The sequence below is a fragment of the Canis lupus genome, chromosome 25, assembly GCF_003254725.2.
Source record: "Canis lupus dingo isolate Sandy chromosome 25, ASM325472v2, whole genome shotgun sequence".
In the NCBI taxonomy this organism is placed as follows: domain Eukaryota; kingdom Metazoa; phylum Chordata; class Mammalia; order Carnivora; family Canidae; genus Canis; species Canis lupus.
In genome coordinates, this window is record NC_064267.1 from 34125280 (window position 1) to 34152311 (window position 27032).

Consider the following 27032-nt stretch of genomic DNA (forward strand, 5'->3'; position numbering starts at 1 on the left):
CCTTGCACTTCCTCCGAAGATTCCATCTTTTCCACCCGACACAAGCTTTATTTATTACTTAGATCTGAGATTCAAAAAGACTGAGACGCTTAAATATTTAATGGGTTCTGCTTATCCTCGTTAAGTTTTTTATTTTGGTTATGGCAGCACGAGAGGATTTTCTGGAATTTCCTGGCCTTTCTCCATTCTGTTCAAATTACATGTTTAAATCACCTCCAGCCTTTTGTGGCCCTATGGTCCATCAGTGTGCCTGTTCACCCTCAACCTCCTTGCACATGAATCCTGATATGTTTACTTTCTGTGTTTTTATATTTATAACTAACCCAGTGAAGAAATACTTTGTAGCTTATAGGTTTTCCTAAATATTTGTCCTAATCAAAATCTGGTTTCTTTGCCACATCACTTTAGGTTTCTAGAGTTTGCAAAGTAAATCTTTTTACAAATCTTTCACTCTCGGTGCACTTTCTTCTTTGAGGATTGCTGAGCTTCATGCATCTTAGAGGCACAGGCCTCTCAGGAATCTGTCCACTTCCTCCTGCCACCATGAAGTTTGCTAAGGGAGTGTTGCATTTTAGAGCTATGTTTAGAAAAACTTAGGAAAATCAAAGTTAATTCAAGTGGCTTCCTTTCTTCTTAACCCATTCAGTCCTGAAGAAAAGGAAAAAGAAAGCCCAGAATCCGGTAGAAATGAGTAGGGGCAAAGAAAGATGAATGTTTCCCAAAGCCCAGCTTAGAGGAATTAATTTCTGTATATTGATCTTATTCTAAACATAATTTCAGAATTTTTTTTTACTCTAAATTATCCTTAAAAATCTGTCACTTTCTAACTCAAACCTCCCTCCCCCACCTAAAGCATCAAATGTAAGAGAGAAAGGATGAATAAGGAGGCGCCTGGGTGGCTGAGTCGGTTGAGTGTCTGCCTTCAACTCAGGTCATGATCCCAGGGTCCTGGGATTGGGTCCCACATTGGGCTCCCTTCTCAGTGGAGAACCTGCTTCTCCCTCTCCCTTACCTGCTCCCACTCCTGCTCCCCCTGCTTGTGCTCTCTCTCTCTATCAAATATAATCTTTAAAAAAAAAAAAAAAAAAGAGGGTGAATAAGGAAATACCAGAAGAGGGGTGCCTGGGTGGCTCAGTCAATTGAGCATCTACTTTCCACTCAAGTCATGATCCCATGGTCCTGAGATGGAGCCTCACATTGGGCTCCCTGCTTAGTGGTGAATCTGCTTCTCTCCCTCTCTGCCTCTCCCTCTGTCCCTCCCCTACTTGTGCTCTCCCTCTCAGGCTCTCTGTCTCTCAAATAAATAAAATCTTAAAAAAAGAAAGAAAGAAACCCCAGAAGTAAGGATTTCTGTTCACCAGTCATCAGTCAAAGCTAACAGGTGGCAGACCGAGAAGGTATTTTCAGTGACTAAAATTGACAAGGGATTAATATATATTTACAAGGATTCTTACAAATCCACAAGAAAAAGAAAGTCAAGAAAAATGGGCTATGGGTCTTAATAGGTGGTTCTCAGAAGGGTGGGCCCAAATGGTTAACAAGAAGAGATAAATGCAGGAGCCAGAGAAATGCAAATGAAAATAAAGAGCCCCTCGAATGCCATACTTTAAGGGTCAGTCATGATGTGGGGACAGTAACTTCTGTATTGCTGCCAGTGGGGTAAACCGCCGCAGGCACTCTAGAAAGAGAGGTGGAGGCACTTTAAAGTTGGCTGTTCGCATATCCAAGGGCCAGTGCTCCCCACAGCAACGTCTATCCTGAGCTACAGAAGGATGCTCTCCACAGTGTTACTCAAGCTTCCGTTGCTGGAGGGAAGCAAGATCTTGGATAAGTAAGTGGCAGGGGCTGGCAATGGATGACTATGCAGCTGTTAAAAACAATGACCTAGAGGTAAATACAGCAACATGGGTGGACCTTAAAAATAGTATTGGACACTTAGCAAAGAAACGAGATTTGTAGCCTAATGCCATTTACGTAACCATGGCACACAACACCGTGTCACGAGGATACTCAGTATATGTCTGTTGTGTCTATGGAACATTAAAATGGATGTTTTGAGGATACAGACTAGTTCTGGAAAGAGGACTAAGAATAAAGCTGGTCTTGGTTTTCAACTGGCCAACCGCACCTGTTTGCCCAGTCTTCCCTGGTTTAAGTACTGACAGCCTCCCATCCCAGTAAAAAGCCTCAGTTCAGGGCCAATGGGGATGGTTAGTTACCCCATTCCCACCCTGTCCCTTCAACATGGCAGCCTTGAAAAACGTTCAGATAATGACTGTTGGCAGTATCCAGCCAGTTGTCTACTTCACTCAAAGGAAGAACCAAAATTTTTGTAATGGCCTATGAACATACACACTATGCTTCCCCCAACTCCGCATCTCTCTGACCACCTGTAATTTCTCTCCCTGGCTCTCTCTGCGTCAGCCCCACTGGCCTTGGGACCTCAGTGACTCACTGCCCCAAGAAGGCCCACCTGGCCACCTGCTTAAAACTGATACTCCTTCCTCTCCCAGCACTTCCCATCCTCCTTACTGTGCTTTCATTCCCCCCCCCCCACCTTGGTACCACCTTCCAGCATACTCTATATTCATTATGTTCATTGTGAATCTCTCTACTAGAATGTAATCCATGGGGACAGAGGGTTTCTGTGTTCATTTTGGTATTCTATCCCTAGGATCTGATACATAGTAAAGGCTCAATAAATATGTGTGGAATGAAAGAAAAAAGATCCTTGTGGGAAGGGGAAACTGTGGGCTGAGAACCAAGGAATATGCTTCACTCCACCTTCTGCCCCTGGGGTGTGGGACAGGAAGCAGGACTCAGACTCCTTCCTTTATTGAGGGAAAGTGCTTCCTGTACAGAATCACCCCAACAGCATAATAGTGGTCTCCGATGTGCCTGGCAGGCTGCTTAAACACTTTATTGGGCAGTCCGGGTAGCTCAGTGGTTCAGTGCCGCCTGCAGCCCGGGGTGTGATCCTGGAGACCTGGGATCGAGTCCTGTATCAGGCTCCCTGCATGGAGCCTGCTTCTCCCTCTGCCTGTGTCTCTGCCTCTCTCTCTCTGTCTCTCATGAATAAATAAATAAAATCTTAAAAAAAAAAAACAAAAACACTTTACGTAATCCTGGAGGCAACATCATGAGGAGGTGCATTTATTACTCTCATAGGTGGAGAAACAGGGAGAGGTTACATAACGTGCCCATAGCTACACAGCTAGCAAGTAGGGAGCTGGAGTTTGGAACCCAGAAGCCTGGCTCATGTCTACTCTAGAGCTACACTGGCTGGTATGGCACATGAAATATGGCCAGTCCCTCCATCGAGATGGACCGTAAATGCAAAATATACACGAGATTTCAAAGACTCAGCACAAAAAAAATTAAGTAAAATATCTCAATTTATTTATATTGGTTACATAAGACATAATATTTTGGCTATATTGGGTTAAATAAAAGATCAATGCCATCTATTTTTAGTTTTTTAATATGGACACTAGAAACTTAAGTTACTTGTACACTTATGTTTCCATTGGACAGCACTGCTCTAGGCCCTCCTCAAAGCAAGGTCTGGGGACCAGTGGCATCGGTATCACAGAGGCCTGACAGATGTGCCAAATCAGGGCTGGTCTCAGACCTCCTGAGCCAGAGTCTTCCTCTTACAGGGTCTCTGGGTATTTCGTAATGCACAGTGAAGGTTGAGACGTGTTGCTCTAGACAAGGAGTTAGAAAATTTCTCACCAAAGGGCCAGATAGTAAATACGTCAGCTTTGCAGACTATATGACTTCTGTCCAAAACTTCACTCTGCTTTTACAGTGTGAAATGTGTCATGGACCATACGTAACTGAATGGCTTTGTTCCAATAAAACTTTTTTTTCTAAAAAAAAAAAACAAAAAAACTTTTTTTTCTAAAAAAAAACAAAAAACTTTTTTTTCTTTACAAAAAGCAATGGTAGGCCATTCCCTCCCGTGGGCAGTAGTTTTACAGTGTCTACTCTAGACTCTATACTATGCTGGGGCGAATTTTAAGAAAACACAGCCTGCCTCCAAGATCTCATTCTCTGCCTTTCATTTCCTTCCAGACTCCTCTCGAGAGTTACAGACCCAGATTTCTGTTTCCTACCAGACGTTACTTAGGTGTCCCACAGGATCCTGAAACTCTTGTCCAAATATGAACCCTTCCTCCTCCACACCTCCTCTCTCTATGCACCAGCTGGTAACTCAGACCAGAAACTGGGAAACATTCTAGATCATGTCTTACCGCGTTCTCTCTCCATCTAATCAGTCACCAATCAAGGATCAGATCCACTATTTTTCTTGGGTATAAGTTTCCAGCTGCAGCCTCGGCCATCCTATCTGGGTAGCTTGCCCTGGGCGCCAGACCAGGGGCCTGAGTGGCGGGTGTGGGGCAGGCCCCTGATCAGGGACCCAGTCCACCTGCTGACCAGCTGCAGAAAGAGACGTCGCCACCTAGTGGCTGCTCTAACCCCCAGGCACTCTGGCTCCCTGTGAGAACCCTAGCTGGCCTACTGAAGAAGCAACGTATCCTTTGTAACATGATCACAACCTAAAGGTACTCATTTTATGGGTGGAAATCCAGAAATGTCGTGTGAATTGTACAAGGTGATAGAGACAGTAAATAAGAAGGCTTCCAGGCTGTTGCTTTGACTCCACTGTGAGTGGGGAACCCAAGAGACGTGATAATGGAAGCAGGTAGCTTCTGGGCATAACGCTGGGTGTTTCCACTGCTTGCTCACCAGAGCAGAGGTTGGCCGGAGAAGACCTGGGGAGCTGAGGTTGAGCGTGACAGGCCCATCCCTCACTCCCACACAGAGGTGTCCTGAGCCATGGTGGTGAGGTGTGAGCGGCAGGCTAGCAAGAAATTCACTGCAGGTCAACACACTGGCATAAGCAGGTACATTAGATTCCAGTGGCTGCCCTAACAAATGACCACAAATTCAGGTGGCTTAAAACAGAAATTTACTCTCATAGTTCTGGAGGTTGAAAGCCCACCCTCCCCACCCAGGCTCTGGAGATGGGGCCTTTCTCGCCTCTTCCTAGCCTCCAGTGGTTGCTTGAAATGCTTGGACCCCTGGCTGTGGCAGGCTCACTCCAGCCCTGCCCCCATCTTCACATGGCCTTCTTTCCTGGGGCTCTTCTGTGTCTCCGGATCTCTCCTGACAAGGACACTCACCATGTAGGGCCTACCCTAATTCAGTACAATCTCATTGTAGGTCCATTACATCTTCCAAGACTGATTTCCAAACAAGGTCAGGTTCACAGGTCCTGGTGTTAGGACCTCATTGCATCTTTACGGGGAATAGAACTTGACCCGCAAAAGTGGGGGATCATTTATCAAGCATCTTCCAAGAAGAAATGGTTCTGGAGATTACATGGTTAATCAGACTCCTCAGAAATGTAGGGAAGCCAGTGTGAGAAATGGGCAAATTCACTATGGCAGTAGATTTTAATACTATTCCTACTTATTAATAGATCAATCAGCAAAAATCAGTTTACTACACTTGAATAACACGCCAAAGAAACTTAATGTAGGAAAGTGTATAGAACACACACTTTTCAAGCTGCATGGGGAATATTTACAAAATTTAAGCTTAAAAATAAATAAATAAATAAATAAATAAATAAATAAATACAAACAAAACAAAAATTTAAGCTTAACAAATTTTGAGCAACTCCTTTCACTCCAGCCACATTGTCTGACCACAATCCCATTATGTCAGAAATTCATAACAAAAGACAATTTTTTAAACTCTTAATACTTGAAAAATGAAAATCCGTGTTCTAAGAAGAAACGATTCTAAGTTCTAAGCAATCCATGTACCAAAGAAGAAACCATTTTGAGAGCTAGAGAATAATTAGAACTGACCATTAATGAGATACTACATCTGAAAACTTCCTGGGTATGGCTAATGTGCTTAAGAAGAACATTTATAGCCTTAAAATGTATACATTAGAAAGGCATAAGTGATAAAGTTTAATAAAGTAGAAAAAAGGATAACAATGAAAAAATAGAATACAGCAAATAAGCATAGAAATGGATCAGCAAAACCAAAATTCCATGCTTTGAAAACACAGATACAGTGAACAAACCTTTAGCAAAATTGTTCAAGAAAGAAAGAGAAGGCACAAATAAACAATAATTGAATCAAAGAGATATGACTACAGATAAAGCAGATATTAAAAAGATTAAGAAAATTATGAATATATCAATGCCACTATGCTTAAAAACTTGAGTGAAATGATGAAAATCCCATACAATTACAACTTTTCCAAAACTGATTCAAGAAGAAATAAGGAACTTGAATAGTCCAACATTCATAAAGGGATGGATTAGTAATTTAAAATCTTCTCACTGGACCAGGTACTTTCATAGGAAAATTCTACCAATATTCAAAGAACAGATAATTCCTGTCTTATGCAAACTTTCCCAGATAATACGAAATAGAGGGAACAGTCCTCAACTCCTTGTGTGAGGCTAGCCCATGCTAAAACCAGGAAGGAAACAGAAAAACTAAGAAATGTATTTCTGTAATTCAATACCTTAATTAAAGAGAAAGATCACATCAACTGGTACAAGAAATACATGTGACAAAATTCAACGTAACTGAAATAATAAAATCTGTGGACAAACAAGGAACAGAAGAGAGCTCCCTGACCCCATTAAAGGTTATGTGCTATAGCCTGCAGCCAGCCTAATTCATAATGGTGAAAAGTTACACACTCTCTCTACAATCAGAAACAAAACTAGGATTCCCACTACAACCACCTCTATTCAGCCCCTTACTGAATGACCAGGTCTGTTCATGAGGCCAAAGCAAACAAACAAAATTATAAGAACTGGAAAGGAAGAAATAAAAGCATCACTTTTCACAAATGATATGCTTGCCTACATGGATTCTAATAAAAGAATATTTATTTACTTGAATTGATAAGAGACCTAGCAAGGTTTTAATATCCAAAGTGCAATTGCATTTCTATACATTGGCAACAGAGTTAGAAAATGCAATTTGAAAAATGCCTGTTATAACAGCAATAAAAATGTAAAGAGCTTAGAATAAATCTACCAAAACATGAGCAAGAGCAAGACCTTTACAGAAAAAAATCATACAATGTCAACAAGAAACCATAAAGAAGACCAAAAATCAAAGAAAAAAAATATATATACCATATTCATTGGCAAAGATGCTTAAGATATCAATTATAAGAAATCAATTCTCCCCAAACTGATCTAATGGATTCAGTTCAATTCCAAACAAAATTCTAAAAGGGTTTTAAATAGAAAAGCTGATTCTAAAATTTATATGGAGGGACAAATGGTCAAAAATAGCCAAAATAGGGGTGCCTGGGTGGCTCAATTGGTTAAGCGTCTGCTTTTGGCTCAGGTCAGGATGCCATGGTCCTGGGATCAAGCCCCCAGTGGGGCTCCCCGCTCAGCCTGGAGTCTGCTTCTCTCTCTCCCTCTGCCCTTCCCCTGCCTGTACTCTCTTGCTCTCTCGCTCAAATAAACAAATAAAACCTAAAAACCAAAGAAGAAGAATTGCCAAAATACTGTAAAAAAATAAAGGTCAGACTTTTACTGCAATGTTGTTGTGTCATGTCATATCATTACATGTTGCATCATGCTAATCTTTGGGGGAGTGTAGCAGTGGTACTGTGCTCCTTCCAGGGCTCATCATCTTTGCTTTGTCTCCCCATGGCTGGGACCACTTGCCAAGTAGGGATGGTCTTCTGGTTCAGTGTCACTGCAGGGTGTTCACTGAACCTGAAATACAGCTGCTTGACATGCCTAAATTTGAACACATCCAGCAAGATGAGAAAATTAAGACAAATGTTTAATTAATTAGGTTAAGGAATTTTTTTTTTTTTTTTTTGCATCAGATTGGCAAACCTTCAAAACTGGTGCCATCCAATTCTGGTGAGGGAATGGCAAAATAGGCGGGCACTCTCATATGTACTGCTTCCTTGTGGGAATATGAATTGTTACAATCTTTGGGGCAAGTAATAGATAGTATCAACTAAAATTTAAAATACTCATCCCAGGGGCACCTGGGTGGCTCAGTGGTTCAGTGTCTGCCTTCAGCTCAGGTTGCGATCCCCCGGTCCTAGGATCAAGTCCCACAATGGGTTTCCCGTGAGGACCCTGCTTCTCCCTCTGCCTATGTCTCTGCCTCTCTCTGTGCCTCTCATGAATAAATAAAATCTTAAAAAAAAACTCATCCTTTTTGTCTAGGTCATCCCACTCCTAGAAGTCTGTTCTATAGTAATAAAAACATGTGTGTTGGGTGGCACCTGGGTGGCACAGTTGATGAATCATGGGACTCTTGGTTTCAGCTCATGTCTGGGTCTCAGGGTCGTGAGATGGAGCTCTGCATCAGGCTCTGAGCTCGGCGGGGAGTCTGCTTGAGACTCTCTCTCCCTCTGCCCCTCCCTTCTGTGTCCCTGCAGGTGTGCACAAGTACGCACATGTGCTTTCTCTCTCTCAAATAAATAAATCTTTTAAAATGTCTGTATATTGCAGGATTTATAACTGACATTCCTGAGCTTTCATGATGCAGCCAGGTGTGGTTCTCCTGACTATACACTCATGTGCATAACCTCATTTAATCCCTACAACAATCCCACAGAGCGGGAGTTATTACTATTCCCATATTTCACGTAAGGAAATGAAAGTCAAGTCTAGCAGCTTGATAAAGCACATAGCTAGGGTGAAACTAGGATTCCAACCTAGGCAATCTGTCTCCATAGCAAACACTCCTAAACACATAATTGCTTGTAATCACAAAAATGGAATCATCTGAATGCTCATGCACAGGGGAATGAATGGTTGAATAAATCATGAAACCTCCATGCTACCAAACATTACAGCTATTCAAAGGAGTGAGTTAGGTCTAAATAATACATTTGACCCTTGGAAAGCTGTCGTTGATACATTTTTAAGTAGATGACAAGTTTCTGGTAATTCATATATTATTAAACGATTTCAAAAATATATGACCCATTTTTATATATTTGTATAATACAGCAAACAATGAAGCTAATATTAACTTTGGGGGCTATATTTGTTACTAATATCTTCTAGTTTGTGGCTTGTATTCTCACTTTCTTTTTTAAATAATAAATTTATTTTTTATTGCTGTCCAATTTGCCAACATACAGAATAACACTCAGTGCTCATCCCGTCAAGTGCCCCCTCAGTGCCCATCACCCAGTCACCCCCACCCCCTGCCCTCCTCTCCTTCCCCCACCCCTAGTTTGTTTCCCAGAGTTAGGAGTCTTCATGTTCTGTCTCCCTTTCTGATATTTCCTACCCATTTCTTCTCCCTTCCCTTCTATACCCTTTCACTGTTATTTATATTCCCCAAATGAATGAGACCATATAATGTTTGTCCTTCTCCGACTGACTTACTTCACTCAGCATAATACCCTCCAGTTCCATCCACGTTGAAGCAAATGGTGGGTATTTGTCATTTCTAATGGCTGAGGAATATTCCATTATATACATAAACCACATCTTCTTTATCCATTCATCTTTCGATGGACACCGAGGCTCCTTCTACAGTTTGGCTATTGCGGACATTGCTGCTAGAAACATCGGGGTGCAGGTGTCCCGGCGTTTCATTGCATCTGCATCTTTGGGATAAATCCCCAGCAGTGTAATTGCTGGGTCGTAGGGCAGGTCTATTTTTAACTCTGAGGAACCTCCACAGTTTTCCAGAGTGGCTGCACCAGTTCACATTCTCACCAACAGTGCAGGAGGGTTCCCCTTTCTCCGCATCCTCTCCAACATTTGTTGTTTCCTGCCTTGTTAATTTTCCCCATTCTCACTGGTGTGAGGTGGTATCTCATTGTGGTTTTGATTTGTATTTCCCTGATGGCAAGTGATGCAGAGCATTTTCTCATGTGCATGTTGGCCATGTCTATGTCTTCCTCTGTGAGATTTCTGTTCATGTCTTTTGCCCATTTCAGGATTGGATTGTTTGGTATTCTCACTTTCTTAAAGCTGTATTTTGATGGACAGAAATTCTTACTTTAAATACAATAAAACGTGTCAATTTTGGGGGGTAGTTTATGCTTTCAGCTTTTAGTTTAAGAAATTCTTCCTCACCTCATCGTTAGAAGGGTAATCCTCTTTATTGTCTTCTAAAAGTTTTTAATTTTTGACTTTGATATTTACATTATTAATACTCTGGGATTGATTTTGCATATGGTGATAACTGGGAATCTGATTCCATTTCTTCCAAATGGATAACTAAATTTTCCAGCTTAATTTATTCAAAAGTGCTTTTTTTTTCCCTCAGTCATCTGCCTTGACTCTTGTCACAAATCAAAAATTTATTGACGAGTGGGATTGTTGGCAGGCTCTCTGTTCTGTTTGATTGTCAACTTGTCTACCCCATGCCAATACCACAATTCCTTAATAAATATACTTTACAGTATATCTTTAAATCTGGTGAGACAGTTCTTCCCCTTTCAGTCTTTCTGTCCAGAGGTGTCTGCACTATTCTTGATCGGTTGCTTTTCCATGTCATCTTGTATAATTCCTTGCAGAATTTTTTATCCACGTTAAAATAAACTTACATAGCAACTTGGGGAGAATTAGCATCTTTGTGAGATTATCTTCTTAACATAGGAACATGGGACATCTCAAAAATGACAAACAGCTCAGAAAAAATATAGGCCCAACAGGCCCAAGGGAAAAATGAATAGGCACAGGAGAAAAACCCATCTGGCCAATAAACATATGAAGAAATACTCAGCCTCACTAGCAATCAGGGTAATGTAAATCAAGATCAAAGCAAAATACCATTCTACACTCATTCAATGGCAAAATTTAAGATGCCTGATAGCCCCTGGGTGGCTCAGGGGTTTAGAGCCTGCCTTCGGCTCAGGGCGTGGTCCTGGGGTCCCAGGATTGAGTCCCACATCAGGCTCCTGCATGGAGCCTGCTTCTCCCTCTGCCTGTATCTCTGCCTCTGTGTGTGTGTGTGTCTCTCATGAATAAATAAATAAAAATATTAAAAATAAATAAATAAATGAAGGGTAAATATTTTTTAAAAAAATAAGATGCCTGATAGATTTTGGTGAAGAAGTGCATCATTTCTAACTTGTTGGTGGGAAGGAAATTGGTAAACATCCTGATATTATCATATAAAGTTGATATTTACACAATCTAGGACCCCAAAATGGCAATCTAGGTCTCTATACACACTAGAGATAGGCATAAAAATGTTCCCTATAGCACTATTTTTTCATTGTATTAAACTAGAAACAATCCACACCCTGCTCCCTGTGGAACTGTGACCCCGTCTCCCACCCACTGTTTCTCTGATGTAGAGGAACCCACCAAGCAGTTTTGGTATTTCCAAACTATATCTCCCTCAACCTGAAATTTGGATAAATAAAAATTTTCTCCACCTTATTACATTTTGTTTGTAAAATGGGAATAATGAGACTTGTTTTACACACCTCATGGGCTTATTATGAAGATCTAATTGACCTCATGAGGTAATTGGCTGTATGTCTCCAAGAAGAAGCAAGAACAAATCTGAGGTTCAGCCCTTTCCAATCAAGATCTGAATGAGTTTGTATCTTCAGTGGCATACCATTAAAAGCTGTCTATTAAAAAAATAATAATAAAATACAGTGTATCCCTGAGCAAAATGGGAAGTGACCCAATGGGCGCAGGGAAAGGGCCCACCCAGAAAAGACCCGAGAAGATCTTCAGGGTGTACCTCAGGAGAATCCTTGGCACAGAGGCAACCTACAATAATCAAAAAACCAGTAGACGATAACAATAATAAAAATCCTCAGCAAACATAACAGAAAGGTGAAAATCTGATTCCCAGAGTTTCCTGAGTTCCAGATATTATTGGATTGAAATGTCCAGTTTGCAACAAATAAATCAGAAGGCATACAAAGAAACAAAGAAACAGGAAAATAAGGCCCACTCAAAAGAAAAAAATACATCAGTAGAAACTTTCCCTGGAAAAGGTCTGACATCAGACCTACTAGACAAAGACTTTAAAACAGCTCTCTTAAATATGCTCAAAGAACTAAAGGAAGATGTGGAGAAAGGCAAGAAAACAACGTATGAACAAAATGGAAATATTAATAAAGAGAGAGAAAAACTAAAAACAAAAAGAAAAGAAAATTCTGGAGCCAAAAATTACAATAACTGAAATAAAAAATTCACCGTCTTCCCTAGGCTGACAAAGAATTTTTTTGCCATGGGAGAAATGAAACCAACACAGAGGGAGCAGGGCTGATAAAGAGAAAAGATACCTCTGAAAACACACCATGACGTATTCCGTGTGGATAGTGCCCCCTACACTGCGCAGACGCAGCCCTGCCTGACCACAATATCAACCCCAATCCTCAGGTCTCTAATCTCATGGTGTGGCCAGCCTCCATCCTGAAACTACTCCCCCGCCCTATGGTGCCCATGGGGGGGCACCACGGCTCACCTAGCATACTCAGGCATGGCCTGGGACCCACCATGAATAACCAACACGCTCCCATCACTGGGGAAAATTCCAAAGATTTGGAGGCTTTCCCTCCAGAACCAAGGACAAAGAAAGACCAGACAAATTCTTCCTTATACAGCAACTCCCAAGCCAGGACACACACTCTCAAGAAATCCTCGGTTACTGTAGTGCAGCCGTGATCTGAATAACATGCTGACTCTCTCTATACCTCAGTTTTCCCTCAGCCAAATGATATAACTTTCTCTGACTTTGTAGGGAAGAAGCGGATATGTCTGTAAAATCATCATGAAAACCTACAGAGGTGTGAACTTCTGATTTTCTGAGAGACATCAGGAGGTAATTGTGATTGAGAGTGTGGAGCTGAGGCGCCAGGCAGGACGGCATGACCAGCTTGGCATCAGCTCCTCCGGCTCCCCTGGCCTCAGAGAAACCTGTCCATTCATTCCACAAGTACTGTTCTAGGTAGTCAAAATAGCAGTGAGAAAAGAAAACAAATTAAGAAAAAGAAAAAAGCAAGCTCTGCCCCTATAGAGCTTACATGCCAGTGGAGAAGAAAATGAATGAATAATGTATATGGTATGCTAGAAGGTTTGAGGGCTATATGGAAATATATAAAGCTGAGATGATGAATAGGAAATGCAAAAAGGGTGGGAGTTGGAAGTTAAAATATTATGGTCAAGAATGTCCTTCCAGAGACCATGGCACTAGAGCAAAATCCTGAAGGAGGCAAGGGAAGAAGCCTAAGGAGACCCTGGGAAAGAGAGTTCCAGCATGACGGAACCTGTGCAAAGTCCCTGGGGCAGGCACAGACCCGGGGCATTTGAAGAACAGCAGAGAGGGCAGTGGAACTGGAGCAGAGACATCAAAGGGGTGATGAGGTCGGTGAGGCAAGCATTTGAGGGTCAGAGCATATAGGAGTTCATGGGCTAGATGTAAGAACTTTGGCTTTCACTCTCAGTGTGACGGAAGACTATCATATCACAAGGTGATGACAGGGCGGAGACTGAATTTGATGCTTTAAAAGCATCCCTTGGCCTGTGGGTTTGAAATCAACTGTTGAAGCAAAGATCAAAGCAAAGTGAGCAGGTGGGCTGTCAGTCATCTGAATGAGAGGTGATGAGTACGGGAGGTGAGGAGTGGTCAGGATTCTGGAGATCCAGTGAAGGATGTGGAGCGAATCTAGGGGGTTTACAGTGAGCAGGTCAGCAGGTAGGATAGCTTTACCCTTTCTGATGTGGGGAGATTCAGGGGAGAGGATCACTAGTGGAGTTTGGGACATAACACACTTGAGGTGTCACTTAGATACCCCGGGGAGACGTGATGCATAGAGTCAGACACCAGGAGGCTGAAGACTTTTGGAGAGAAGCAGGCTAAAGGTACACATCCGGGAATTGGCAGCATCTAGAAGTAGTTAAAGCCAGGGACCTGGCGGGGATAACCCACGCTGCACCCTGGAGCCTCTGACAATGAGAGACCAGGGAGAGACCTGCTGGAAAGTTATTACCATTTAAGGAAAGAGAGAGAGAATGTGTTTACCTTCAGGGCAGGGAGGCAGTTTTGGGAAGGAGCATGTGTGTTGTGGGGGTGTTTCTGGGATGCCAGTAATATTCTGGTTCTTGAGCTAGAAAGTAAGTATATGGATGTTTGCTTTATGTTAGTTCACTAGGCTCATACTGATATTTTATGCACTTTGGGGTATGTAGGTTATATTCCATAGTTTTATTAAAAGTTTTGAGATGGGGATCCCTGGGTGGCTCAGTGGTTTAGCGCCTGTCTTTGGCCTAGGACGCCTTCCTGGAGTCCCAGGATCGAGTCCCACGTCGGGCTCCTGGCATGGAGCCTGCTTCTCCCTCTTCCTGTGTCTCTGCCTCTCTCTCTCTCTCTCTCTCTCTCTCTCTCTCTCTCTCTGTGTGTGTGTGTGTGTCTATCATAAATAAATAAATAAATAAATCTTTAAAAAAAAAGTTTTGAGATGATAGACAGACAGATAGATAATGGGCTCACAGGGAAACCCAGGAGCATGGGACTGAATGGCCAGAACTTATTTATGTTGAACTACAGAGAATGGGGTTTGGTTTTGTTTTCTACTACAGCTCAAGGGCTCCAGGGATCCTTTAAGGAAAAATGATTCCAATTCCTAAAGTAGAAGCTGTTGGAAAGATGGGCTGCATTGGCTCGAGCCTCCTTGCAAACGTCTCCTAGCAACCAAGGACGCTCGTAGCTAGGGATGGGCCTCTGACTATACTGATGGGTCTTGGGTTGCCCTCCGCTTCGTGATCACACCCAATAAATCCCGAGCTACTTTCCCTGTCTAGAGCACAGCATGTTTAATCTCTTTTACCTTCTCAATAGCTCTATGACGTAGGTGGAGGAAGATCCAACTGTATCTCAATCTACAAAAAAGAACACCAAGATTCAAAAAAAAAAAAAAAAAAAGAGAGAGAGAGAGAGAGAGCAATGATGTTTCTATAGCTAGGAAGGGCCTTCACTATCTAACTCAACCCCTTGTTTCCTGAAGAGGAGACCTGAAACTGGGATCCACCTTGCCTGACATTCCTGGAGCGCTCCAGAACACTGGTTCATTGGCCTGGAGGAAGTAGTGCCTGCAGCTCTGGGCATGTTGCCAGCTCCAGAAAATGAGAATAAAAAGGAAAATAAGATCTTCATTTTAGGGACACCTGGGTGCCTCAGCAGTTGAGCGCCCTGCCTTTGGCTTAGAGAGTGATCCTGGAGTCCCAGGATTGAGTTCTGCATCGGGCTCCAGGCATGGAGCCTGCTTCTCCCTCTGCCTGTGTCACTGCCTCTCTCTCTCTGTGTCTCTCATGAATAAATTTTTAAAATATTTTTTAAAAAAGATCTTCATTTCATAAAAATCATTTGACCTCATAGACTCCTTGCAGGGGTCTTGGTAACCCTGGGGATCCCTGGACCCCACGGGTGGCCTAGAGCATTAAGGGTCGCATCCAGGCTGGCCGGTCACCTGGAGGGGAGTTAGGGCAGCAGCTGAGGGAAGGGGGTGTAGAGAGACAGGATATTGTCCACATGTCTAGGGCATCTTCATTTATGCTGCGCCTTGGAGGGTAGGCGATGGGGGTGCGGTGAGCGAGCCTGCGTGTAGGAGGTGAGCAACAGGGGAGCCAGAGGACGGGGAAGCCACAGTCCCAGGGCATGATGTTGCCAGGGCTCAGCGGTGGCAGAGGCCTGGGAAGGGGGCACCATCTGTGTGTCTGTCTGAGTCTGCTCAGGCTACTGGAACAAAATACCACACCTGGGCAGCTCCAACAGCAGGCATTTATCTCTCCCAGGTCCGGAGCCTGGAAGCCAAGATCAAGGGTGCCCGCAGTTACAGTTCTTGGCAAGAGCCCACTTCCCTCCCGCCTGCGGACAGCTGCCTTTTTGCTGTGTCCTTACCTGGTGGGAAGAGAGAGAGAGAGAACTTTGATCTGTCTCCCTCTTTTTACAAAGCCACAAACCCCATCGTGAGGACCCCACCCTCATGACCTCACCTCACCTCATTCCCTCCCAAAGCCGTGTCCAAATGCCATCACACAGGTGGGGGGGGGGAGCGCTTTAGCACCAGAATTTGGGGGGATGCAGTTCAGTCCGCAGCAGTGTTCCTGCCATTTGGGTGACTGGCCCTGTTGGGGTTGGGAGACTTTTTCCTGAACCACACCTCCCTCTGAACCTCCCATCCTCTCCAGATGTTTAAAATAAGACAGCTCTCCCCCAGGGCAAGGTACTGGTGGGCAGAGCAGGCCTGGTCCTCCTCTCCCTCCCCTAGGGGGCTGGACTGGGTCTGGGCATGCAGAACCCTCATCAATGCCAATGGCTGGAACGGATTGGAGTCAGGCTGTGTCCTCAGCCAACCCTGAGTGACCTGGCCAGGCCGCTCAAATGCTTTCTGGGAAGTGGCAAGGCTTTGCTGAGCTGTGGCCCGGAGTAGGGGCCCTGCCAGGTGCCAGCCCGTCACTCGGCAGAAAAGCTCCCATTTTTGTCTGGCACCCCCCCCACTCCCTGTTTTAGCTGCATCTTTGAGACAAGGTGGTCAGAACTGGCAGAAGCCAGGTGTCTGGGAATGAGATTTGGAAGCTTTCTTCCCCCCTCTAAATAACCGCTAGGTAAGAGCCTCCCTCTTCTCCCAGCTGGAGACTTTCCTGGTGGAGCGGTTCAAGTGGGAAGTGGGGAGAGCAGCAAAATTATAATGTGGGTGAAGCTTGTCTTCAGAACCTGTCACCCCATGTTCTGTGCCTTTGCCAAATTTTCAGGGTCCACTCTATGCCCAACCATGTCCCACCTGTTCCCAACGTCCCAGAGCTCTTCCTAAGCAAAGATCAAGCTGCTTTCCCAGGTATGTGTCTCCCTCTTGCCACTCCCACCGGGCCTAGCCTGGCAGGCATTGCCCCTTCTTCCCTGCCTATCTGGTACCCACCCTCTTCTGATCCGCCACCCTCACGCACACGCACCCCCCAGACACATGCAGCCTCTCCGACTCTCCAGCCCCTCTGATTGCTGCTCACTGCATGGTGTAGCCACTTCGTACTGAATCTGCTGCTGCTTTGTCTTGTTATTTAATTTCTATGTGATCTTTTCTCCTAAATCATAATATAAACCTCTTGGGGACTGCATCAAGTTTTATTTAATCCTAGTACTCACCCTCTTCCAAATCCTATCTGCTACACACACACACACACACACACACACACACACACACACACACACACACGGAGAGAAGAAGATATGATATTCTGGGTGCTTGATGAGAATATCCAGCCTCAGCCTGGGAGAAAATCTTTGCAAAACACATAAAAGACTATGTTCAAAATATACAAAGAATTCAAAATTCAACAATAAGGAAACAACCCAATCAAAACATGAAGGGGCACCTAGGTGGCTCAGTGGTTGAGCATCTCCCTTTGGCTCGGGTCAAGATCCCAGGGTCCTGGGATCGATCCCCCTGACTAGTCCTGGGATCAAGTCCTGACTAGTCCCCAAGGGTAGCCTGCTTCTCCTTCTGCCTATGTCTCTGCCTCTCTCTCGGTGTCTCTCATGAATAAAGTCTTTAAAAAACAAAAATATGGAGAAAATATCTGAAAAGATGCCTCACCAAAAAAGGTTAGCAGATGCCAAGTAAGCATATGAAAAGATTCTCCACAACATGCGTCATCAGGAAAATGCAAATTAAAACAACAGTGAAAAAAAAAAAAAAACAACAACAACAGTGAGACACCACTACAGACACATTGGAATGGCCAAGATCAAGTGCTGGTGAGGGGTGAAGCCACAGGACCTCCCATTCATTACTGATGGAGATGCCTTTGGCAGTTTCTTAGAAAACAAAAAATCCTCTCTTTCCCCACAGCTGCTCTACTTTATGTGGCTTTTTTCTCCAATGATTTTTATTACGGCAAAATACACATAACATAAAATTTACTATCTTAACCATTTTAAGTGTACATACAGTTCAGTGGTATTAAATACATTCATAATGTTGTGCTACCATAGCCACCATCCATCTCTAGAACTCTCTATATCATCTCATAACACCTTCTCCTTCATCTTGTAAAACTGAAACTCTGGATCTGCTGAAAAACACCTTCCCATACTCCTTCTCCTCGGCTCCTGGCAACCACCATTCTACATTCTGTCTCTATGATTTCAACTACTCTAAAAATACCTCCTACAAGTGGAAGCACACAATACTTGTCCTTTTGTGTCTGGCTTATTTCAGTTAGCATGATGTCCTCAGAGTTCATCTACATTTTTGCATGTGTCAGAATTTCCTTCCTTTTTAGGGCTGTATAATATTCCATTGCACGGCTATACCATTTAATTAAACATAGTTTTACCATATGATCCAGCTGTTGCACTCCTTAGTATTTACCCAGATGAGTGGAAAATTTATGACCACACATGAATAGCAGCTTTATTCATAATTGCCAAAACTTGGAAGCAACCAAGATGTTCTTCAGTAGATAAATGGATTTTAAAAAAAGGTGGTATGTCCAGAAAATGGAATATTATTCAGCGTTAAAAAAGAAAAGACCAAAGTAACCATAAGAGAAGGAGGGGAAACTGAATGGGGAAAAAATAGAGAGGAAGACAAACCATTAGAGACTCTTGACTGGGAAACAGAGGGTTGCTGAGAGGGAGATGGGTGAGGGGATAGGCTAACTGGGTGATGGGCATTATGGAGGGCACACCATGTGGTGAGCACTGGGTGTTATACTTTATGTTGGAAAACTGAATTTAAATTAATTAAATTAAATTAAATTAAATTAAATTAAATTAAATTAAATTAAAAAGCTATCAAGCCATGAAAACACTTGGGAGAAACTTAAATGCAGATTACCACATGAAATAGGCCAACCTGAAAAGTTTACGAGCTGTAGGATTCCAACTATATGACATTCTGAAGAAGGCAAAACTATGGAGACAGTACAAGGATTAGTGGTTGCTGGGGTTGTGGGGAGGGGGGATGAACAGGCGAAGCACAGAGGATTTTTAGGGCAAGGAAACCCTCCTGTATGATATTGTATTGGTGGATACACGTCATTATACATGTGTCAAAATCTTTCTACAAAGATCATACAGCACAAAGATTGAATCTAGCTGTAAACCATGGACCTTAGTTAATAATAATGTATCAACACGGTTCACCAATTGTAACAAATGTACCATCCTAAGGCAAGTTGTTAATAAGAGGGGAAATTCATTGTGTGAAGGGGGATATATGGGAGCTCTCCCTATTTCCTGCTCAATTTTTCTGCAAACCTAATGCCACTCTTAAAAAAAACATAGTAACTCGAAAAACGTAAACAACTTGAGGTGACATTTACATCTCCATGTAAATTGGTTTAAAATTAGCTGGAGTGGGCACCTGGATGGCTCAGTGATTGAGCATCTGCCTTTGGCTCAGGGTGTGACACCAGAGTCCTGGGATCGAGTCCCATATCGGCCTCCCTACAAAGAGCCTGTTTCTCCCTCTGCCTGTGGCTCTGCCTCTCTGTGTGTCTCTCATGAATAAACAAATAAAATCTAAAAGAGAGAGAAAGAGAGAGAGAGAGAAAGAAAGAAAACACATCTTTAAATAAATAAATAAAAGTAGCTGGTGGTGGCCATGTGCTACACACTTCACTCCAGGCACTTCACCTTTATGGACTCATTTCAGCCTTACAAGAATTCTATGCAGTAGAATTTTACAAGCGAAGAAACTGAGGCCCAGAGAGGTTAAGTGACAAGCTCAGTTCACACAGCTCCTAAGTAACGGAGTTAGGATTCAAGCCCACATGGCGTTACTCCCGCTGCTGAGCCCCTACCCACACATCACCCTGTGTTGCTCTCTCCAAGCTACTTTCATTTTAAAAGAGGATTTCATAATGGGGAGGGGTCCCAAAAGAGGGTACTAAGTTTTAAATAACACTTATTGTGGAATGACTTCTGTAAAATAAAATTTGCCCATTTTAAGTGCTCAGGTTCATGAATTTTGGAAGAATGCGTATACCAATGTATCCGCCACAATCAAGGAGTATAGATCATTTCCATCACCATCTCATGCTCGTTCCCAGGCAAACCCCGCACCCACTTCCAGTCTCAGGTCACCACTGATCTGCTTTCTGCCACAATAGTTTAGTGTCGACTTTTCTAGAGTTTTATATGAATGGGATCACTTGTGTCTTACTCTTTTGTGGTTGGCTTCTTTGGGGGGTGGGGCTCAGCGTGATATTTTTTGAGATTCAACCATACTGTTGCACGTGCCAGTACTTTATTCACGGGTAACTAATTTCTAATGACGGGATTTCAGACACAGCAACCCCCAGGAGAAGAATGCATGCTTCTATTTAGGCTCCTTAAACTATACCTACTCTGGTCAGTCTGCAAGAGGGGGGGCACTGGGCCACCCCAAATGGGCTGCAAGCTCCAGAAGTTATCCAGGGAGCCAAGGAGCTGCCAGATTAAGTTCTGGGCGGAAATGGCAAGGAAATCGTGGAAAATGGATTTTTCCCCCTTCTAGACCTAACTTTCTTCTTTGAAGAATGGAAAGGATTGCCTTGCTCTGCTTTCTTCACTAGAGAAAGCTTTGAAAAACTTTGAGGTCCCGAACAAATTGTTTTGCACCTTCAAACGTGTGGGTGTAGTGACTAATAATAAAGAAAAGGAAAAGGAGGGAGAGGAGAGGAGCTTAGCCTCAGGTGTGTGACCAAGAAAGACCACACATCCTAGAAAATAGATTATGTGGATGAAATTATACTTTGAAGATATAAAAACATGTGTTCTCTGTGGAGAAAAGGCAGAGGCATCCTAAGCACCCCCGACCTACACACAGGTGCAGTTTAAACTGGCTCTCTAAAACTGTGTGGAGGTTCCTCAAAGAGTTAAAAATAGACCTGCCCTATGACCCAACAATTGCACTGCTGGGGATTTACCCCAAAGATACAGATGCAATGAAACGCCGGGACACCTGCACCCCGATGTTTCTAGCAGCAATGTCCACAATAGCCAAACTGTGGAAGGAGCCTCGGTGTCCATCGAAAGATGAATGGATAAAGAAGCTGTGGTCTATGTATACACTGGAATATTCCTCAGCCATTAGAAATGACAAATACCCATCATTTGCTTCGAGGTGGATGGACCTGAGGGTATTATGCTGAGTGAAGTAAGTCAATCGGAGAAGGACAAACATTATATGGTCTCATTCACTTGGGAAATATAAATAATAGTGAAAGGGAATAAAGGGGAAAGGAGAATAAAATGAGTGGGAAATATCAGAGAGGGAGACAGAACATGAGAGACTCCTAACTCTGGGAAACGAACTAGGGGTGGTAGAAAGGGAGGCGGGCTGGTGGGGGGTGACTGGGTGACAGGCCCTGAGGGGGGCACTTGACGGGATGAGCACTGGGTGTTACTCTATATGTTGGCAAATGGAACACCAATAAAAAATTAAAAAATAAAAAATAAAAAATAATTTTAAAAAACTGGCTCTCTAGGTTTCGGAGAGCTGGGCTTTAATGGGGAGCCTAGGACCCCTCAGCATCCCCTGGGTTTGTAACTTGGCCTGAGGAGCCCACGCGCTCACTGCCGTGGGAGATGTGGACACGAGGGGGCGCTGCAGGCCAGGAGGAACCGAGAATTCCCAGCCAAGCTCTTTCTACAAAGCATCCACACCCTTTATAAGTGGTTGTGATAACACTACAGATTTCTGAATCTGAGAAAGCCAGCCGGTTGGGTCTGATAGGTATCTGGCCACCACATGTGAAATATTTGACCAGCTTGACTCCTTTAACTGCCATCCGCTCCGCCAGCACCAGACCTGGCCAATGCCCTGGCAGAGACGGTGCCTTTCCAAATCGCTTTCCCAAAGGGACCAATGTTTGTTTGGTTGCTAGGCTCCCCTTTTAATTTAACAAGTAGGCAAGCTGGAGCCTCTTCTTTGATTGTATAGATTTAAACTACTGGGGGTTTTTTGTTCTTGTTACTCTGAGCAATCGTTAATAATACTGACCACAATGATTGCTTAGTCACGTAGGCGTTCAAATGTTTTCAGTTCAATCTGATTCATTTCAAGACACACGGATGCTGGTCCTATGTGCAAGGTGTGGGGCTGGCTCCCCAGGTGGCTCATGGTTTCTGTGCCCAGCGAGCTTGTGTAAGAGAGAAATAGAATACATAACCACACATAATTCAAGTAGACAGGGATACACGGCCCCACCCCAAAATGCCACCTCATCAGATGGGGTCTTCCCAGGGAGCCCCCCTGGATGAAAGAGCACCCCATACTTCCCTCACTTCTGTTCTCCTTGCTCCGCTTCACTTTATTCCATAGCACTTGCCAACAGCTTCTCTCCCATTTCACCATTTCCTTGCTCCTATTTGTGGGTTTGCGTCTTGTCTGTCTCCCCACACTGGTGTGTCAGCCCTATGAGAGCAAAGATTGCTGAGGATATTAGCTGGGTCTCCACTGAGACCCCGGTTGTACTTTCTGGGACTTACCCAGACTTAGCAAGGTGATTTGGTCACCGAGCTCAAGGGCCAGGAAATAAGGAGAGAGAATGGTCCACATCCATGGACTCAGCCAGTCATCGTGTCCCAGGAGTGTGTCCTAGGGACGCAATCCCAGTGGCCCCTGCAGGTGGCAGGCAGGTGCTGTCTTCCTTCCCTTTTCTCTCTGCCGCTGCCAGGGGTCTGCAGCTCTGGCTCATGCAGAGTCCGCACAGGCACCATGCCCCGCTCCCTGCAGCCCTGCAGGAGCAGATGCCAAACTGCAACTTATGCACAATCCCACGTGGCAGGGACTATTCTACGATGCCAGGAGCATTGGGCCCCTTTCCCTCTTCTAGAAGCCTTTTGAGCAAGGTGCTTCTTAGAGAGGAGGGGGTAGGCAAGTCAGGCAAAGAGAATCACTGTTCAGGCAGGAAGTGGTGGAGTGAGCATGTGGACGCAGGTGTTCTGACTACAGATGCATGCTCTGAATCCACTGTAAGGCTCTGGCTCTGCGGCACATGGGACCTGGGAGATGGGGGGCAGGGTGAGTGGTGGCACATGTGGACCTTGTAGATGACATGTGGACATAAAGCATTTTGTTTCGTCTAGAACAGAGGCCTACTGCCTTCCTGATTGCCCAGGCCTTTGGTTCAGTTCACAGAAGTGCATCAATGAACTATTCTGTGCAAGCTTCAAATAATCTTCTCTTGGGTGTAGGGGCACAGGGAGGCACAGGGAGACTTGTAGAGGCCTCCAGTGTGAGGCCACCGAGTACTTATAGGAGGGCTAAGTACACTTTAGTTATACAGCTTGACCACTTAGCAGTTCTGAGTCTGGGGAAATTACACAGCCTCTCTGAGCCTCTACTTTCTCATCTATAACAATTAGCAGGAACCACATAGTAGCTGCTCAATAAATATTCCTTTCCCAAGGGTAACTGTCCTGGTATAATTTAAACTAGTAAAAAGTCATAAATAACTTGATGTCTAACAATAGAGAAATGATGCTATCAAACATGGTAGTTTTAGACACTGGAAGAGTCTAAAGCCATTAAAAAGTACATTGAAAATGCACAAAAAATAATACAGTAAAAAAGAAAAATGCTGAGTACAAAAATTGTATCTATGTTTGATTTAATTTTTATTTTATTTTATTTATTTATTTATTTGAGAAAGAGACAGAGCATGAGCATGAGCAGGGGAAGGGAGGCAGAGAGAGAAGCAGACTCCCTGCTGAGCAGGGAGCCTGACGTGGGGCTCCATCCCAGGACCCTGAGATCATGACCTGAGCCGAAGGCAGACACTTAACTGAGCCATCCAGACGCCCTTTATATTTGATTTTTAAAATATCCTGAAGGAAACATTCTCCAATGTTAGGTACTTCTCTATGGGTGATAGAACATGAGGGTGACAAGTTTTTTCAGTATACTTTTTCATATTTTCTAAATGTTCCACAAAGAGTTTGCCTTTTTTCACAATTGGACAACACATTGTTTACAAAGTTAGCTTCCTTTCATTTTATACCATATGGGTTATTTTTTTTTAAAGATTTTATTTATTTATTCATGAGAGACACACAGAGAGAGCGAGACAGAGACATAGGCAAAGGGAGAAGCAGGCTCCATGCAGGGAGCCTGGGTGGGACTCAATTCCGGGACTCTGGGATCACACCCTGAGCCAAAGGCAGACAAACCCTCAACTGCTGAGCCACCCAGGCATCCCTATACCATGTGGGCTAATGCTTGAGCACAAAGAGCAGGACCAGAAGTGGAGGGATTAGAGAAAAAGGCGAGGAGAAAGCTCAGTTTCACTGGCATTTATTGAGCACCTGGTATGTGCAGGCACTGTATAAAGTGTTAATTGTACCGACTGAGTGAGATCTCAAAGAACTAGTCATTGCCAGGCAGACAAGGCAAGGGAATGTCTTGTGCAAAGGCCCTGGGGTATGAAACAGCAGGCAGGCTGAACAGCAAGTAGAGCCTGTGGGAGAGAGGAAAGAATGTGGCTAAGAGATGAGCAGGCTGGAAATGCCTCTGGGGGCCCCAATAGCTGTCAAGGGGATCAGACTGCATCCTGAGAGCCCTGGAGCTCCTGTGGATATTTTTTGGTTTGTTTGTTTGTTTGGTCAGTCAAAATTTTTATTGAGATAATTGCAAATTCACCTGCAGTTGTAAGAAATAATACAGAGAGATGCCTGGTATGTTTTTTTTATAAAGATTTTATTTATTTATTCAAAGACAGAGAGAGAGAGAGGCAGAGACACAGACAGAGGGAGAAGCAGGCTCCATGCAGGGAGCCTGATGTGGGACTCAATCCCGGGTCTCCAGGATCACATCCCAGGCTGCAGGCGGCGCCAAACCGCTGCACCACCGGGGCTGCCCTGCCTGGTACATTTTACCCCATTTCCCCCAACAGTGACGTTTTGCAAAACCATAGGGTGATATCACAGACAGGATATTGACATTGATACAATCCACTGATTTACTCAGATTCTCCCAGTTTTGCTTGTCCGGCGGTGCTTATCAAGTTCTCTGCAATTTTACCACCTGTGTGGGTTCTTGTAGCCACCACCACAGTCAAGATACCAAACAATTCCAGTACCACAGGAACTGGAACTGGGACTCCTGCTACCCTCCCATAACCCACCCGTCCCCTTTCTTCCCCCTCTCTCCACCACCTACCAGACCTGATAATTAATTCTGGGGAGGCTAAGGAAGAGGGACCAGGGGAGCCCCCTGTTCTGCCTAGCAGAGCTCACAGGGATGGGGGTGGGCGGTGAGTTAGGGACCAGGCTTAGGGTAGCATGCTAAGTTAGCTGTGGCCATGGGAAAAGTCCAGAGGGCCAAGGGAGGATGTCCTGGAGGCCAGTGGACTTAGAAATCCACAGTGAGGAGAGGTCTGAGCTGGAGGTGAGTTTGGGACTCACCACCTGTCACTGCTGGCCTGTGGATTTGCTAGGGAAGGGGAGTCTGGTGGGAGGGGAGCAGGAGGAGGATCGCAGCCCTTAATGTACCAGACATCTACCGACAGTCCCCTTCTGGCTGCCGCCTGCCCAGAGGCCCACAGACTTGGTGCCTTGTTTCACAGCCGCCTGCCTCCTGTCTGGTCAAGCCTTGCTGTTGCTTAAGGGGCCCTGGGAATCCGCACAGAGGGCTCCCCCAACGTGTCAGACGCCTTTCACTTTGCCCCCAGTGTGAGCCTCAGAGCCAGCAACGGAATGTCCCTCTGCACAATACGCACCCCTTAGCTGTGTCCCGGCCGGTTCCCAGCGCGCGGGGCTTGTGTTAATCCCGGCCCCGGCGCGCAGGGGAGGACCTTCGAGGTCACTGAATCCGAAGCTCTTCATGACAAAGCAGACAACCAATCCTGGGAGAGGGACGCTTGCCCAAGGCCATAGATGTGACCTGCTGGAAGAAAGGGGGCTATTTGTTTTCATGTTCGGAGTCTGCTTTCCTCCTGGAGAAACCCGGGCGGGCTGGATGAAAGTTTCTGAATCTTCACGGATCGGTTTTTATTGAGCGCCTATTATGCGGCGGAGAGACCGAGATGGGTTAGGGACGGCGCCTAACGCTGGTGGGTAAGGGCATGGAAGGGTTAAATTCCAGGGGTGTGAGGGCGGGCTGGGGGGCGGCGAGAGGAATCTCCCAGAGGCAGGGCCCCGTCCCCGGCTTCCCCGGCTCCGGAAACCTGGGCGCGGGGAGCCTGGGAAGGGCGCCCCCCGCCCTCCCCCGCACGCCCGCTCTCCTCTTTCCACAAAAGGGGGTGGAGGCCGGGCCTGCCGCGGTAGCCGCCTCCCGGGAAGGGGGTGGGGCCGGGGAGGGGTTTACCTCCCGACTGGAGTTAAAAGTACCGGGAAAGCGTAAAGCGTCCACTCCAGCCGGTGGCGTCCTGGACTCGGAGCCTCCTTTCTCCAGCGGCCTGAGACGGCGGCTCGGGCAAGGGGCTCAGCGGCGACGGGCGCGCAGAGAGGCCACCGTGGAGAGCTGGCCCCAGCCTGGCCGCTGCGGGCCCCTGCTGCCAAGTAAGAGCGCCCCCTGCGCCCCCTGCGCCCCCCGCGCCCCCGTCCCCACCGCGGGAGGCAGGGAAGCGGGAGCTCCCGCTGGGGTCTCCAGGCTCCACTCCCCGCGGAGCCGCCTCTCGGCCGCGCTCCGGGTTCCCGGGCCCCGCGCGGGGCGCCCTCGGAGCGAAGGCTACTTGCTCGGAGAGATGCTGGGACCCGCAGCCTAACGGGGTGCCCTTCCCGACGCGGGCGGCCCGGCCGGGCCCCGCCTCTCCTGAGCCGAGCGGGCGTTGCGGGAGCGCGGGGCGCTCGGTGCCTTGCTGGCTGGGGGCGCCCGCGACCCGGCCGGCCCGAGCTAGTCGAGGCTGTGGCGCGCCGGGTGCCTAGGAGGGTGCGCCGTGGGGGCCGGGGATGCTCGGAGTTGTGGCTTCTGGAGGGTGTGGAGCGCGCGCAGGGGACAGGGGGCGCCCGGGAGCGTCCCCGCTGCTGCGGCTTTGGGGATCCGGAGCGCACGGGGCTGGGGCAGAGTGGGTGGGGGCCACCGAGGCTGCGCC

General features: G+C 45.5%; 1 protein-coding gene and 1 long non-coding RNA gene across 2 annotated transcripts in view; one reads left to right on the forward strand and one right to left on the reverse strand.

The window, feature by feature from the left end:
- Positions 1 to 14841: 14841 nt before the first annotated feature.
- On the reverse strand, positions 14842 to 18088 carry LOC112670140 (uncharacterized). The gene is made up of 3 exons (XR_003142791.3): positions 17960 to 18088; positions 15770 to 15912; positions 14842 to 14894 (listed from the first exon to the last, which is right to left on the reverse strand). It is a non-coding gene; the product is annotated as an uncharacterized LOC112670140 (long non-coding RNA).
- Positions 18089 to 26330: 8242 nt separating this feature from the next.
- LOXL2 (lysyl oxidase like 2) overlaps positions 26331 to 27032 on the forward strand; it is a 90806-nt gene continuing 90104 nt past the window's right edge. The window contains 1 exon segment of the mRNA XM_025463089.3: positions 26331 to 26499. The gene's annotated coding sequence lies outside the window, so the exon portion shown is untranslated.